Genomic DNA, 12692 nt, shown 5'->3' with positions numbered 1-12692 from the left:
CAGAGACCCAGAGCCCCAGAGTCCCAGAGCCCCAGGGACCCAGAGCCCCAGAGCCCCAGAGCCCCAGAGCCCCAGAGCCCCAGTGCCCCAGAGTCCCAGAGCCCCAGAGCCCCAGAGTCCCAGGGACCCAGAGTCCCAGAGCCCCAGGGACCCAGAGCCCCAGAGCCCCAGAGCCCCAGGGACCCAGAGCCCCAGAGACCCAGAGCCCCAGAGCCCCAGGGAACCAGAGCCCCAGAGTCCCAGGGACCCAGAGACCCAGAGACCCAGAGCCCCAGGGACCCAGAGCCCCAGAGTCCCAGGGACCCAGAGCCCCAGAGCCCCAGGGACCCAGGGACCCAGAGCCCCAGAGCCCCAGAGTCCCAGAGCCCCAGAGTCCCAGGGACCCAGAGACCCAGGGACCCAGAGCCCCAGAGCCCCAGGGACCCAGAGCCCCAGAGCCCCAGAGTCCCAGGGACCCAGAGTCCCAGAGCCCCAGAGCCCCAGGGACCCAGAGACCCAGAGTCCCAGGGACCCAGAGCCCCAGAGCCCCAGGGACCCAGGGACCCAGAGCCCCAGAGCCCCAGAGCCCCAGAGTCCCAGGGCCCCAGAGCCCCAGGGACCCAGAGCCCCAGAGCCCCAGAGTCCCAGGGACCCAGAGCCCCAGAGCCCCAGGGACCCAGGGACCCAGAGCCCCAGAGCCCCAGGGACCCAGGGACCCAGAGTCCCAGGGACCCAGAGACCCAGAGACCCAGAGACCCAGAGACCCAGAGCCCCAGAGTCCCAGAGCCCCAGGGACCCAGAGCCCCAGAGTCCCAGGGACCCAGAGACCCAGAGACCCAGAGCCCCAGAGTCCCAGAGCCCCAGGGACCCAGAGCCCCAGAGTCCCAGGGACCCAGAGACCCAGAGCCCCAGGGACCCAGAGCCCCAGAGCCCCAGAGTCCCAGGGACCCAGAGACCCAGAGCCCCAGAGCCCCAGAGTCCCAGAGCCCCAGAGTCCCAGAGCCCCAGAGTCCCAGGGCCCCAGGGACCCAGAGCCCCAGAGCCCCAGAGTCCCAGAGCCCCAGAGCCCCAGAGCCCCAGGGACCCAGAGCCCCAGGGACCCAGAGCCCCAGAGTCCCAGGGACCCAGAGACCCAGAGTCCCAGGGACCCAGAGACCCAGAGCCCCAGGGACCCAGAGCCCCAGAGCCCCAGAGTCCCAGAGACCCAGAGACCCAGAGACCCAGAGCCCCAGAGCCCCAGGGACCCAGGGACCCAGAGTCCCAGGGACCCAGAGTCCCAGGGACCCAGAGACCCAGGGACCCAGAGACCCAGAGACCCAGAGACCCAGAGCCCCAGGGACCCAGAGCCCCAGAGCCCCAGAGTCCCAGAGTCCCAGAGTCCCAGAGTCCCAGAGTCCCAGAGTCCCAGGGACCCAGGGACCCAGGGACCCAGAGCCCCAGAGCCCCAGGGACCCAGAGACCCAGAGACCCAGAGCCCCAGGGACCCAGGGTCCCAGGGACCCAGAGACCCAGAGCCCCAGGGACCCAGGGACCCAGGGACCCAGAGACCCAGAGACCCAGAGCCCCAGGGACCCGGCGCACCGGTCGAACCTATCTGGCCCACACTTAAGCCCCCGCCCTCGGACTAAACCAATCAGCCTGCACCGTCAAAAAAGATGCCCACTGGTAGACCTGGAACCTTAAAATATATTGGAAGTGGGATGGTTGCCCAATTGCTGTATAATATATTGCAAGTTCATCCTGCCCACTGGTGGACCTGGGAGCCAAAACGGCGCGCAATATATTGGAAGTGGGACGGTTGCGCAATCGCTGTACAATATATTGGAAGTGGGATGGTTGCCCAATTGCTGTATAATATATTGCAAGTTCATCCTGCCCACTGGTGGACCTGGGAGACAAAACGCCGCACAATATATTGAAAGTGGGATGGTTGCCCAATTGCTGTACAATACATGGGAAGTGGGATGGTTGTCCAGTTCATTACACCCTCATCCTGGGCCTCTGATTAGGCTTGCCCCGGAGCTTACCACCGGTGCCTACCTCCAGGGGCTTATTCACCCCAACGCCCTGGTCCCCTAACCCGGCATGAATTTCACCAAGGGTCCCCTACCTCCGGGGCTCCCTATCAGCCAATACATTAAGAACACCTCATCCTGGGCCTCTGATAAGGCTTGCCCCGGAGTTTACCACCGGGGCCTACCTCCGGGGCCTAATTAAACCCAACGCCCTGGTTCCCTGAACGGGCCTTATTCAAACAACCTCTCCGCCGCCTAAGCTCCGGAGCTTCCTTTTGGCTCCCAGAGGCCCAGAGGCCCAGGCTCCCAGAGGCCCAGGCTACCAGAGGCCCAGAGGCCCAGAGGCCCAGAGCCCCAGAGGCCCAGAGACCCAGGCTACCAGAGGCCCAGGCTCCCAGAGACCCAGAGGCCCAGAGGCCCAGAGGCCCAGAGGCCCAGAGACCCAGAGACCCAGAGTCCCAGAGACCCAGAGACCCAGGGCCCCAGAGACCCAGAGGCCCAGAGGCCCAGAGACCCAGAGACCCAGAGCCCCGGGGACCCAGAGACCCAGAGCCCCAGAGTCCCAGGGACCCAGAGCCCCAGAGCCCCGGGGACCCAGAGCCCCAGAGCCCCGGGGACCCAGAGCCCCAGAGCCCCAGAGCCCCAGAGGCCCAGAGGCCCAGAGGCCCATAGACCCAGAGGCCCAGAGTCCCAGAGACCCAGAGACCCAGAGACCCAGAGACCCAGGGCCCCAGAGACCCAGAGACCCAGGGCCCCAGAGACCCAGAGACCCAGAGACCCAGAGACCCAGAGACCCAGAGCCCCAGAGACCCAGAGACCCAGAGCCCCAGGGACCCAGAGCCCCAGAGCCCCAGAGCCCCAGAGACCCAGAGACCCAGAGACCCAGAGCCCCAGAGTCCCAGGGACCCAGAGCCCCGGGGACCCAGAGCCCCGGGGACCCAGAGCCCCAGAGCCCCGGGGACCCAGAGACCCAGAGCCCCAGAGGCCCAGAGGCCCAGAGGCCCAGAGGCCCAGAGGCCCAGAGCCCCAGAGTCCCAGAGTCCCAGGGACCCAGAGCCCCAGAGCCCCGGGGACCCAGAGCCCCAGAGCCCCGGGGACCCAGAGACCCAGAGCCCCAGAGTCCCAGGGACCCAGAGCCCCAGAGCCCCGGGGACCCAGAGACCCAGAGCCCCAGAGTCCCAGGGACCCAGAGCCCCAGAGCCCCGGGGACCCAGAGCCCCAGAGACCCAGAGACCCAGAGACCCAGAGACCCAGAGCCCCAGAGCCCCAGAGACCCAGAGACCCAGAGACCCAGAGACCCAGAGCCCCAGAGGCCCAGAGGCCCAGGCTACCAGAGGCCCAGGCTCCCAGAGGCCCAGAGGCCCAGAGACCCAGAGACCCAGAGGCCCAGAGGCCCAGGCTACCAGAGGCCCAGGCTCCCAGAGGCCCAGGCTCCCAGAGGCCCAGAGGCCCAGGCTACCAGAGGCCCAGAGGCCCAGAGCCCCAGAGACCCAGAGGCCCAGAGACCCAGAGACCCAGAGTCCCAGAGACCCAGAGACCCAGAGACCCAGGCTACCAGAGGCCCAGAGGCCCAGGCTACCAGAGGCCCAGGCTTCCAGAGGCCCAGAGAAATTTTATTTATATTTGATTTGGACATTTTACGCTCTTTCTGGACCCTTAGACCCTCCCCCAAGCTTTGGGCGGGACTTTAGAGAGGTCAAAGTTGAATGCATCCCATTTGCAATATATATGACACTGTTAAATATATTGGAAGTTGGATGGTGTAGGTTATTCCATTCAGAAAGCCAATCAGAGCCAATCAGAGCCAAGTGACACATACTAAAGGGATGGGCCCAACGTTCTGAACTCCTAGATGGAGCACCAGTGCCCCTAGTGCTGTCCAAATGGCGATTTTGCCGCGGGTATCAAACTGGAAAAAGTTATCACTCAGTGTCCAAATGGTCATGCTTTATACGGCATTATGGATCCATAACCGGCATACAATCCCACTGTGGTCATAAGTGTCCAATGGCAATATATTTGAATGGGCCTTTGTCCAGAAAGTGTATAGTGGGGCTAACTTAAGAGGGTCATAGTTACCCCCGCCGTTTACCCGTGCTTGGGTGAATTTCTTCACTTTGACATTCAGAGCACTGGGCAGGAATCACATTGTGTCAAAACCGTCCGAGAGCCTTCACAATGCTGTGTTTTTATTAAACAGTCGGATTCCCCTGGTCCGCAGCAGTTCTAATTCGGCTGTTGGGTGCCGGTCGAGAGAACCACCTCGGAGCTGCCACCCCTCCGAGGCGAGACTCACACCCGATAGATCCACGAGGCCTCGGCTCGTCACACCCGTCTCCAGTCACACTGCTCCGGTCCGGTCCTCCCAAGCCCCTACGGCCGGCGACGCATCCGCACACAACTCCAGAGTCTTCCCCCCCCACGTCCGAACGGGAGTACGGAAGGCCGCGCTCGCGAGCCTGGCCGGGACCCGCCGATGGGCCTCGGAGCCCGGCCGACTTCGGGAAGGAAGGGCCGAAGGACGAGACGCACCGGAGGTTCGTCCCCTAAGGACGCACCCCCGCCGGAGTCCCATCCACGACCGCCTCCCCCCGGCACCGACCGAGTCCCCTAAGCACCACCGGGAGGGAACACCGGCTGCCTCGCGCGGCTGCGACCCACGCACTTTAACCGACAGACGCAGGAGTCAACCCGGGCGCCGTGCGCTTTTGCCCCGCATGACCCTCAGGGCAAGGGCGAACCAGAACCAGAACAGCCCTCGGCCTACGCTTCAGCTAAAGGGCCCGACCGAGCCCAGCCATTAGAGCCAATCCTTATCCCGAAGTTACGGATCTATTTTGCCGACTTCCCTTACCTACATTGTTCCAACACGCCAGAGGCTGTTCACCTTGGAGACCTGATGCGGATATGGGTACGGCCTGGGGGGAAATTCACTATACCTCCCCCGGATTTTCAAGGGCCGATGGGGAACGTCCCGGCTGCCTCACGGATGCATGCGGCGCCTTTCAGAGCGTTGAGCCCCTTTCTCGGGACAATCCCATTCCAGGGCGCTCCAGCTCTTTAGCAAGGAGAGTGAATCCTCCCCGGGGTTCCCACCGACGTCTCCGGGTTCGTTTGCGTTACCGCTATGAGAGCGCCTTCTCGGCACTCAATCTCCCCAATCCCAGGTTCGGGGATATTGGCCCGATCCCCTTTCGGTCAGCGGGGGGCAGACGAGACCATCGCCCCAGCGTTTCCGAACGGCGTTCGCCTATCCCTTAGGACCGACTAACCCACGGCCAAGCGCTGTCGGCGTGGAACCCTTCTCCACTTCGGCCTTCAAAGATCCCATCTGAATATTTGCTACTACCACCAAGATCTGCACCCGCGGCGGCTCGACCCAGGCTCACGCCAGAGGCTTCAGCGCCACCGCGGCGGCCCTCCTACTCGTCGCGGCATACGGTCCGTGTTTCAAATCAGGGATTGTGACACCTGCGACGGCCGGGTATGGGCCCGACGCTCCAGCGCCATCCATTTTCAGGGCCAGTTGATTCGGCAGGTGAGTTGTTACACACTCCTTAGCGGATTCCGACTTTCATGGCCACCGCCCCGCTGTCTATATCAACCGACACCTTTCCTGGGGTCTGATGAGCGTCGCGTCGGGCGCCTTAACCCGCGCGTTCGGTTCATCCCGCAGCACCAGTTCTGCTTACCAAAAGTGGCCCACTTGGCACCATCATTCGATGCCCGGCTCCAAGCCTGCGAGCCGGGCCTCTTACCCATTTAAAGTTTGAGGGTAGGACGAGGCCATTTCGGCCCCGCAGCCTATGATCATTGCTTTACCGGATAAAACTGAGTCTGGTGCCAGCTATCCTGAGGGAAACTTCGGAGGGAACCAGCTACTAGATGGTTCGTTAAGTCTTTCGCCCCTATACCCAGGTCGGACGACCGAATTGAACGTCAGGACCGCTACGGGCCTCCACGCAGGGTTTCCCCTGGCTTCGCCCTGCCCAGGCATAGATCACCATCTTTCGGGTACCACCGCGTATGCTCTTGCTCCACTCTCCACTCGGTGGAGAGCAGGCCGGTGGTGCGCTGTCAACCCAAACATTGACGGGGTGCATCAGATCCCACCTCAGCCGACGCGCGCCGGCCTTCACCTTCGTTGCGCCTCCGGGGTTCAAGCCCCTTTGACTCGCATACGCGTTAGACTCCTTGGTCCGTGTTTCAAGACGGGTCGGTCGGGGTCCGAACTTAGCCGCTGACCTTAGGCGTTTTGGCTGTGGGCCTGGATCACCCCCCGTATTGCCGTAGCGGGCCTAGCCCGGGGCTGAGGACAGCCCAACCGGCCCGCTTTCGTCCGAACGATCAGGGGGGGCCCCATCCCCATCCCGAAGGAGGGGAAAACGCGGAAAGGACATTACTCCGCGGCCCCGGCGTTATCGGCGAAGTCGGAGCGAGGGGCTGTAGCGGAACGCCCGTGTCCGGGGGCCACGTGGGGCTCCCTTCTCCGGACGGACCTACCTTCACCCTCGGGCCCTTCCAAGCCTAACCGGAGCCGGTCGCGACTCACCCACCACGCGGGGGGAAGTACACCTGACGGGCCGAGCCTTCGTACGCCCGAGAGGCCCGAAGTCGAGAGGCGAAGCTCAGGGCCGAGCAGGGAGTGGGGTCGCCCCCACTCTCGCCCGGATGAACTCGCCTCCGAGCCACGGAACCACACGAGCGCGGGCCGTCCGCCCGGCTGAATCCCCCGGGGGGGTCTTCTCGGTCCCCCGACCGTTTACCTCTCAACGGTTTCACGCTCTCTTGAACTCTCTCTTCAAAGTACTGCTTTCAACTTTCCCTCACGGTACTTTGTTCGCTATCGGTCTCGTGCCGGTATTTAGCCTTAGATGGAGTTTACCACCCACTTTGAGCTGCATTCACAAGCAACTCGACTCCGGGAAGCCCGATCTACCCGGCGGGATGCGGGACAATACCGGGCCTTCACCATCTGCGGAAGACACTTCCTTGCAAAACTTGGTCCCGCGTCCGCACCGAGACCAAACGGACTTCCGTACGCTACATTTCCCGGCCCACCCCGGTCAGGGGAAAGTGGGATTCAGCGCTGGGCTCTTCCCTCTTCGCTCGCCGCTACTAGGGGAATCCTTGTTAGTTTCTTTTCCTCCGCTTACTGATATGCTTAAGTTCAGCGGGTTGTCTCGTCTGATCTGAGGTCGCACTACGAGACTGTTTTGCGGGGCGCGGGGGGCGCGAACCCCCCGGCCGCTCGCCGTATTACGGTACCCACTCTCCGACGGCGGCGGAGAGCCCAGCGGGGAGAGACTATGACGGATTGGACCCGGACCTAATGGCTCTCCCTACGTCCGGAGCTCTCGCCACACGTCGGGTTTAAGGCCCGAGTCTGGGTTTAGGGAGACGAAGGGCCGTCCGAGGTGGAGGCCCTGCGAACTCCCAGCCGCGGTCTAGGAAGACCGATCGATGGGTAAACCGACCCTCAGACAGGCGTGGCCGCGGGATGGACCCCCGCGGCCGCCATGTGCGTTCGAAATATCGATGATCTGTGTTCTGCAATTCACATTATTTAACGCAGGTTACCGCGTTCTTCATCGATGCACGAGCCAAGTGATCCACCGCTAAGAGTTGTATGAGGTTTGTGCCCGGCCCGTTACAGGCCGGGCGAAGGAAGCCATTCGAACACGAGACAACGTTTGACAATATTTCAAGCCGGGTGCCTTCCCCCCCGTGGAGGGGGGAAGGTCATTGAACCTGGGCGTCACCACCGGACCGAGGAGTTACGGCCCGGGGGACGATCGCCCGAGTAGGTGCCCGAGACTTACGTGGTTTAGGAGACCGGGTCTAGGCCCCACCGTTCCCGGCGAGGCCCAGGGTTTGGTTCGCTGCGTTACGGGTCCCGGTCTAAGGCATTCAGGCGTGCGCTCAAAGCCAAGCTCTCCACCCCGGAGGGTATGAGCGAGGCCCGGTGGTACGCTCCCAAGTCCCCCGCTTAGGGGAAGGCGCTGGGTAGATCCCACCTAGTCAGGACCGGCGGGCACCGGCCGTCTCCTTCGGGTGTTTAAACGCATCCGGGGTTCGTGAGGCCCCTTCAACTCGCGCACCGGCCTTAGACTATTATACGGTCCGTCTCTGCGAAGCCAACATCGGGGTATTTGCATGCGCTCTTAAGCTCCGCTCCAACCCCGTGAGGGGAAAGAGTTTCGCCCGGCGGTACGCTCCCGTCCACCACCACCCCCTGTGCCGGGGGGATGGGTTCAGGGAGATCCCACCGAGGCCGGCGAGCACCGGCCAACGCCCTGGGGGTGAGTAAGCCCCTTTGACTCGCGCACGCACAATCAAGCCTTCAACGATCAATGGTTGGTTTAACGACCCGGCGGGCGGCTCCGGCGCCACTCTCCCCCCCGCGAACGAGGGGGGCGGACCGGGGTACCTATGCACCTAAGGCGGTCCTCGCATAACCCCGAGTTCCGAAGCCGGCTCGCTACGTCCACCCACCCGGAGGGGGAGAGACTCACGTCGGCCGACGACGAAAGGTACGAGGCTTCTGCGGTCCATACCTTGAAGGTACCCGCCGGGGGAGGTTTGGCCTCTCGAGTCCGACTCGACAACCGGCCGTGGCCAGGTCACCGTTAATGATCCTTCCGCAGGTTCCCCTACGGAAACCTTGTTACGACTTTTACTCCCTCTAGATGCCCAGGTTCGATCGACTTCCCACCTCAACGAGGCAACCCCCCGGTAAAGGGGCACCTCGGAGATGGTCCGAGGACCTCACCAGGCCATCCAATCGGTAGTAGCGACGGGCGGTGTGTACAAAGGGCAGGGACTTAATCGACGCGGGCTGGTGACCCGCGACTACTTGGAATTCCTCGTTCAAGGGGAAAAGTTACAATCCCCTATCCCCAGCGGGGAAGGCGTTCATAGGATTGCCCAGGCCTTTCGGCATAGGATGGATGCACATGCTGAACCAGCCAGTGTAACTCACGTGCGGCCCCGGGCGTCTAAGGGCATCACAGACCTGTTATGGCCCCGAATCTCATACGGCTTTGCCTTGCCCCGGATCGCTCTAAGAAGTTCGGCCACCGACCGACGAACCCCTCGGGCCGCAAGCCCCCACAGGGACCCAAGGGAGGGCCGTGTAACTTTTTAAGGCACAGGGTCTCGTCCGTTATCGGAGTTAACCAGACGAATCGCTCCACGAACTCCCAACGGCCATGCACCACCACCCACAGAATCAAGAAAGGGCCATCAATCTGTCAATCCTTACCGTGTCCGGGCCGGGTGAGATTCCCCGTGTTGAGTCAAATTAAGCCGCAAGCTCCACTCCTGGTGGTGCCCTTCCGTCAATTCCTTTAAGTTTCAGCTTTGCAACCGTACTCCCCCCAGAGCCCAAAGACTCGTGGTTTCCCTCACGCTGCCCGGCGGGTCATGGTCGCTAGCCTCACGCCGCCGGATCGCGGGTCGGCATAGTTTACGGTCGGAACTACGACGGTATCTGATCGTCTTCGCTCCCCCGACTTTCGTTCTTGATTAATGAAAACATTCTTGGCAAATGCTTTCGCTTTCGTTCGTCCCACACCGGTCAACGAATTTCACCTCTATCGGTGTGGTACGGATGCCCCCGGCCGTCCCTCTTAATCATTGCCCTCGGTCCTTAAAACCCACGAAATAGGACCGTGGAAGCCCCGGAGCCCCACTCCGGAACGACCAGCCGTCCCGAAGGAGAGACCCCGAAGCCCCGCGGAAGGGCCCTATTCCATTATTCCTAGCTCAGTCAGACATGGCACGTGTCGGCCTGCTTTGAGCACTCTGCTTTATTCAAAGTAAACGCTCCGGACCCTCCAACCCACCGTGCACCGCAGTGAAGTACCCAGCTAAGGGCTTCTCCGCGGCCGGCGAGCAGAGGACACCGGCGGGTAGGGACCAGGTCCCAACATCCACCCAGAGACAGGGGGTCACCCCCGAAGGAGCTCCCCACGCCATCCCGGACAGTACAGGGGATCCGAGACCTGTCCCCACATCCAACTACGAGCTTTTTAACTGCAGCAACTTTAGCATACGCTATTGGAGCTGGAATTACCGCGGCTGCTGGCACCAGACTTGCCCTCCAATGGGTCATCACTCACGGACATAGATTGAGTTCATTTCGATTACGCTCCACAGGTTCATAGGACCCGCATCGATATTTTTCGTCACTACCTCCCCGTGTCGGGAATGGGTAATTTGCGCGCCTGCTGCCTTCCTTGGAAGTGGTAGCCGTTTCTCAGGCTCCCTCTCCGGAATCGAACCCAGATTCCCCGTTACCCGTGGTCACCACGGTAGGCACGTAGCCTACCGTCGAAAGTTGATAGGGCAGACACTCGAATGATACGTCGCCGCCCCGGAGGGCTTAACGATCGGCCAGAGGTTATCTAGAGTCACCAAAGCGACCCGACCGGAGCCGGGAGGGTTTTTCGGTTCTGATAAATGCACGTATCCGGGGGACAGGGGCCGGGAGAGCATTTCACGCCGACCCCCAGAACCCTTCCAACGCTTCGTTTGCATGTATTAGCTCTGGAATTACCACAGTTATACCAAGTAACGTGTGGAGCGATCAAAGGAACCATAACTGATTTAATGAGCCATTCGCAGTTTCACTGTACCAAAACCCGTGTGTACTTAGACTTGCATGGCTTAATCTTTGAGACAAGCATATAATACTGGCAGGATCAACCAGACCGACCCCCCTTGGATCTCAAACCCCGGACGGGGAAAGAGAGGGGGCGCATGGAGCCCGTGAGAGTGATCTCAGGGGACACCAGCGAAGAGGATCGAACGCGACCCCGCTGTGGGGGTCTGCAATCGACTTGGCAACTTGGAAAACGTATGATTCTCGCCCGGACGGTGCAGGCTAGGGGCCGGGTCCTTCCCTCAAACGGATCCCGACCCTAAGGCACCACCGACGCGGACGTTGAACGGACCTACTGTTGGATCGACCGGCCGACTAAGTCCCCCTCGGAACCGTTCTGGACAAGCGGACATGCCTCTTACGGGCATCCACGAGCCATGGAGGCTGGGAGCACAAGGTGGGGAGGATCGCTCTAAGCACTGTATTTAGGCTTAGAAGCCTGCCCCTGGTGCTCCGCGTATACCGAGCTCGAACGGCCGTGAAGGACAGCCGTTAAGGGAAGAGAATGGAAGAGAATCCTGGCCCCCTCAAAGCGCGAGGAAGTCGGCATAGGTTTTTACGGTACGCCACCACCGGAGCCGTCTGATGTTCAGAAGACGAAGGGTTTTGCCCTCAATCTCGTAAGGTCGAGGGCTCACCACCGAACTTCCAGCCGCGGTCCTTGGTAGGACCGATACGCGGACAAGCCGCAAATCCTGGCCCCCTCGCAGTGCGAGGAGGTCGGCAAAGGTTTACGGTTTCGCCCCCCGGAGCCTACGGAAGTCTGCGTTTAAGAAGACGAAGGGTCAGATCCCGTAGGCCGACCCTGCGAACTTCCAGCCGCGGTCTGTGGAAGACCGATCCGTGTCACCTCTAATGCGCTCTTTGCCTCCGGCCGTTTCCAGCCGGGGGCCCGGTGGTGCGCTCCCACGTCCCGCTCAAAGGAGGGGAAAGGTCGGGAGATCCCACGGACCGGCGGATGACCGCCGGCCAACGCCTCGGGGGGTTACGCGGCCCCGTCGACTCGCGCACGGGCAAATTTATGGGTTTAAAAAGGGGGACAATCCTCATACGTTCGACCCCCCGGTGCCCAGGGAAGTTGACCCTCCCCGGGCAGGCATATCGAACGAATCATCGGTCGGAAAACTCTCTCTTTCGGGACGGGGGAAACCCCTCATACGCTCGACCCCCCATGCCCAGGAATGTTTTACCTTCCCAGGCATACATCGAACGAATCATCGGGGTGGACACAACGGGCTTATAACAATCGACGGGGCGGCCCGTTCCACCCGCCCCACAAGTGGGCAGATGGTCGGTGGCCTATAGACCCACAGGCAGTCCCAATACCACCGTGATACGAGATCCGGGGTTGGGACTTGACCTTAAAGGTACCCGGTCGAGGCGGACCGAGTGGAAGCCACTCGGATTTATGACAGTGGTAGGCCCCACGGACCTTGGGGACCACTCCCCATCGCTCTGCCCGGCACCTGGCTCGGAAACCGGGACTAATTTTGGCAGTAATACGCTATCGGTCTTGGTTCTCATTGGTTCATACACCCAAGATGGGCGAACGTCGAACGCGAACGGGAGCGATCAACGCCCATAACCCCTAATTATGCACGAACCGGGGGCTATATAAGGGGTCGCCTTCACTCGGAGCCGTCAGTCTCTCACCATGGATAGCTGCCCGCTTTGCGAACAAGCCATTGCTACGGATCTGACTTTCCACTTTACCATCTTCCACAGACTCGGACCGGACGACGCAGCCTTCCTCCGAGAACTGGACCGAAGCGGGGAGAATTCATCACAGCTCGACTGCCCTCTCTGCGGCCTGCCGTCTCTCTCTTCGCCGGCAGATCACCTGGGCTCGGCGCATTCCCTCAAAGGCCTCGCCCTTCGGATCGCTCTCTCTGCCGCTCGACGCCTTCGCACCCTCCACCTTCTGCGTCGCTATCAACAGTCTAAGCCGCGGAACCCTCCACCGCCCTCGGGATCCCGTTCCCCGAATCCAGCCTCGCCGCCGGGACCAAGCACGCCGGGACCGAGCGCGCCGG

General features: G+C 61.9%; 1 non-coding gene and 1 pseudogene across 1 annotated transcript; both read right to left on the bottom strand.

The window, feature by feature from the left end:
* Positions 1 to 7195, bottom strand: part of LOC136681996 (28S ribosomal RNA) — an 11319-nt pseudogene extending 4124 nt beyond the window's left edge.
* Positions 7196 to 7467: 272 nt separating this feature from the next.
* Positions 7468 to 7621, bottom strand: LOC136681995 (5.8S ribosomal RNA). Its single transcript, XR_010798310.1, has one exon. It is a non-coding gene; the product is annotated as a 5.8S ribosomal RNA (ribosomal RNA).
* Between the last annotated feature and the right edge of the window lie 5071 nt (positions 7622 to 12692).

The sequence above is a fragment of the Hoplias malabaricus genome, unplaced genomic scaffold (genome assembly GCF_029633855.1).
Source record: "Hoplias malabaricus isolate fHopMal1 unplaced genomic scaffold, fHopMal1.hap1 scaffold_301, whole genome shotgun sequence".
In the NCBI taxonomy this organism is placed as follows: Eukaryota; Metazoa; Chordata; class Actinopteri; order Characiformes; family Erythrinidae; genus Hoplias; species Hoplias malabaricus.
This window is presented reverse-complemented; position numbering and strand designations above follow the sequence as displayed.